The sequence below is a fragment of the Euleptes europaea genome, chromosome 5 (assembly GCF_029931775.1).
Source record: "Euleptes europaea isolate rEulEur1 chromosome 5, rEulEur1.hap1, whole genome shotgun sequence".
In the NCBI taxonomy this organism is placed as follows: domain Eukaryota; kingdom Metazoa; phylum Chordata; class Lepidosauria; order Squamata; family Sphaerodactylidae; genus Euleptes; species Euleptes europaea.
Genome location: NC_079316.1, coordinates 23,341,669 through 23,345,811, shown reverse-complemented (window position 1 = coordinate 23,345,811; position 4,143 = coordinate 23,341,669).

Here is a 4,143-nt window from a genome sequence, read left to right as displayed (position 1 = left end):
TCCCTCTTTGCCACCGGCGGGAAGTTTTTGAGGTGGAGCCTGAGGAAGGTGGGGTTTGGGGAGGGGAGGGACTTCAATGCCATAGAGTCCAATTGCCAAAGTGGCCATTTTCTCCAGGTGAACTGATCTCTGTCGGCTGGAGATCAGTTGTAATAGCAGGAGATCTCCAGCTACTATCTGGAGGTTGGCAACCCTAAAGGAAAACAATGGAAAAATATGGCAAATACTGATAAAGAGAGTGATGAACTAGCAAAGCAATCTCTGAAAAATTAGGTGAACAAGATGAAAACTGAGCCGGTGGGTGTTAGAGCATTCCTACCAGATACACATGCGGTTTTACAACCTGCCTAAGAGCACTCCTCCTGGGTGGTTGTTGATTGGGAACACAGCACGGGGAAAAACTTAAAAGCCTGCTTCCTTCATGCCAAAGTCCTGATTCAAACTGGGCCATGGGAACCTGCTAAGTAAGTTTAAAAGGAAACACCATCTTCATATGCAAAACTCCCTGTGTATTATATAGTTAGGCCTTAGTGTGCATGTGTGTGGGTCAGAGATGAGGTCCAAAAAAACCCAAAAAACAAAACCCAAGTGATAACTGAAAGTGAATGGAACAATGGGCTCCAAAATTTCCTGCAGTAAGCTGGAGTTCCTCAGCAGACAAATCAAAGCATAAAAGGTTCCCAGAGGGCAGGAGATTTGAAAACTGGTTGGCAAAGACAATAATTAATTCTCAGTGCTTACAATTACTCTAATTTGTCATGGCAAGGAGAGGGGGAAAAACAGCTTTGTATAGCTAACAAGTCCTCCAGAATAGTGGACCTTCCACAGGTTATTACTGATCATTAGATCAAATTCCATGTCTATTTACTTTCATTTGACTATTTACTAGCTCTACATGAAGGCAAAATGGATCAGTGAGCTTCTTGGTTTTTAAAAATGTGCTTTAATTATGGGACCTCAGTTAGGTATAATACCATAAAGTCCACCCTCTGAAGCTGCTGTTTCCTCTAGAACTGATCTCTGCAGTCTGAAGAACCGTTGTAATTCCAGGAGATTGCCAGGCCCACCTGGAGTTTGGTAACCCTAACTATTTGCCATTCTCTCCAAAGCACAAAGGATTCAGAGATTAAGAAACCAGCACTTACAGTTGGACCAACTAGAGAATTTAGATTTGTACAGGTAACAATGCCATCCTAAGCACAGACACATGCAAATCCTCTTGTGAACCCCTCTTCTATCACACTCAATCCCACCCTAAGAAATCCCTCCATATCACATTCAGACTTCTTGATGGATTGATTTAAAATACCCATCTGTCACTTTCTCAGGGGCTATTTCCAAGGCCGTTACCAGCAATAATGAAATGCAATCAGTAAAAAATACAAGAATGCTATTGTTTTTATCAATCATATTATATTATTGCTAGTAACCCTAACAGCCTCAAACTAAAATAAGCAACAGAAATTAAAACAGACCTGCAAAAATGGAACTAAGAAATGGTTGTAAAATCAGCTACAGTACTACTTTAAAAGTAGGATAATCGTGGTCTAGAAGAGCAACAACAAAACTCATTCAAATAGCATTCTCTCCAGGTATGTTCCCCAGAGAAACTTATGAACATCAAATACCAACCTTCGGTGATCCCTGGCCTGAACAGTGTCTGGCTGGCCTCGACCAGGGCCAGGGCTTTTTCTGCCCTGGCTGCTGCCTGGTGTAATAGTCTCTCTGGTGAGACCAGGGACCTGCAGGACCTTGGAGAGCTCTGAAGGGCTGGCAAGTCAGAGCTATTCCGCCAGGCTTATGGTTGAGGCCATCTATGGTTCCTTTTTCTGTAAATGTTGGCCTCCCCAACCCCCCCTCCCACTGCTGCTTCCCCTTTTACCATTTATGGGGGTCTAGCCATCTGTTTGCCCTGCTCTACATTACAACGTTGAGGGCACCATTGGATACTGGATATTTTTAATACTATTTAGGGTTGTTTTAACTGTTTTTAATATGTTTTATGTTATTTAATATATGTTGGAATGTTTTGTGAGCCTTTGTCTCAGATCAAATAAATAATATAAATAAATGAAACAAATCAAATAAATAACAACAACAACAACAATACTTTTAAAAACATGCCCACACCGCTAGGAAAGGGGGGGGGCTTCAACAAATGGAAATAAAGAAGGAGGAGTTGGTTTTTATATGCCGACTTTCTCTACCACTTAAAGAAGAATCAAATCGGCTTACAATCACCTTCCCTTCCCCTCCCCACAACAGACACCCTGTAAGGTAGGTGGAGCTGAGAGAGTGTGACTAGCCCAAGGTCACCCAGCTGGCTTCATGTAGGAGTGGGGAAACAAATGCAGTTCACCAGATTAGTGTCCACCGCTCATGTGGAGGAGTGGGGAATCAAACCCGGTTCTCCAGATCAGAATCGACCACTCCAAACTACCACTCTTAATCACTACACCATGCTCAATTGATGAACACTGAATCAGCCAAATAGATATTCAGCTTTTTTCGGCTTTGGCGTTCCCCAGGCTTTTTCCTATGGGAATTTATTTAATGAGCTCTGGGGGGAGGCATTTTTGGAGGTAGAATTCCCAAATTTTCAGGGTCACTTCAAGGGTCATTCAAGGCCAATTGGTTTAGAAAGAATGTAAGTCTGCTTAGGTCTGCAACCACATTGCTAATCATCTCCAGCCCATTTAGTTAAATGCTAAGCCTTCAGCATGGCATGTAGTTTGAACTGATTGGGTGCAAATGTTCTGGACTTTCTATGACATCACAGCAGCTCAGTGAACTGCTCTGCTTTGGATGGTGGCTCCTTTCAACCTACAATATTTGTACATGATAAAATAGGGACCCTTGGAATGTGTAGTCCCGAAATATATTGTTTTCCCTAGATCAATTCTGGAGTGTAAGTTAAAGCAGCGATTTAAAGGGGAGGAAAGACATATCTTTATTGACCTGTTTATAGTATTTGAGAAACTCTGTAGTCTCTGAAAAACTGTAATTAATCTTGGCAGCCTGACAGTTGAATTTAAACAGAGACGAGGTAGATGTGTCCACCCCATAGCCTCGTGCTCTTATCATATTGTATGTTTCAGAAATAATTGCTCTGGGGAAGTTGTACTCTGCAGGCGACTGCCGACAGAAGAGACTAAAGGTAGACTACAGATTTGTTTCATTGGCTTCAGTTCCTCTAACGCATTTCAAGCAAAGGAGAAATAAAAAAAAAGAGGGAAACAATGAAGCCAAAATGAAAAGAACGCCCCAAATAAAATTGGCGCAACGACTCTCGCATAGACGGAAAGTGCAAGGGAAACAAATATTCGTGGCCTTTGTCCCCAAGGATGTCCCTGATCCATTTTGACATATATGGGGAGACAGAACAATTCAATATGGGAGGATGAAACAATTCAAAGAAGCGCGTCTTCTTTCCAAAGGGCCAGGTAAGCTGACCTGGCAGGAGTAATAACGTATTGATCTCATTTGCTGCTGAGGGTCAGAGTTCCAGAGAGAACAGCAGGTTTATTACTACTGTACTTCCATTTTTTTTATTCCTTAAATCTCTTTCTCTTGAAGTATACTTTTGAAATCTAAAGCAAATTGAGTTAAGGAGAAACATTCCACCCCCATCTACTGTATCACTCCTTGTCTGCCAGATTGCAAACGATTCTCACATTTTGAGACTGATCTTTTCCCATTGCCAGTAGATACCAGTGACTGATCTGAAGTGTTGACAGTACTACTGGAAGTTATCATGGTGATGGAGAGTGCCGTCAAGTCTCCTGCAGGGTTTTCAAAGCAAGAGACGTTCAGAGGTGGTTTGCCATTGCCTGCCCCTGTGTAGCTTCCCTAGTGGTCTCTCATCTAAATACTAACCAGGGACAACCATGCTTAGCTTCCAAGATCGAGCCAGATTGGGCCATCCAGGTTAGGGCAAAATAGACCCACAGTGAAAGATTCCCTCTGAGATCCCAATATACAGGCTGTTTGACTGGTTCTATGCCTCCCTCCCATTTTTCATCTCCTGCCCACCTTCCATGGGTACAAGGAATTCTCTTTTTAATTTTCTTTTATAGGAACTTGTACCTTCACAGACACTTCTCTCTGGACTGAGTTATGTATACTAGCTGGCAGTGATTCAAA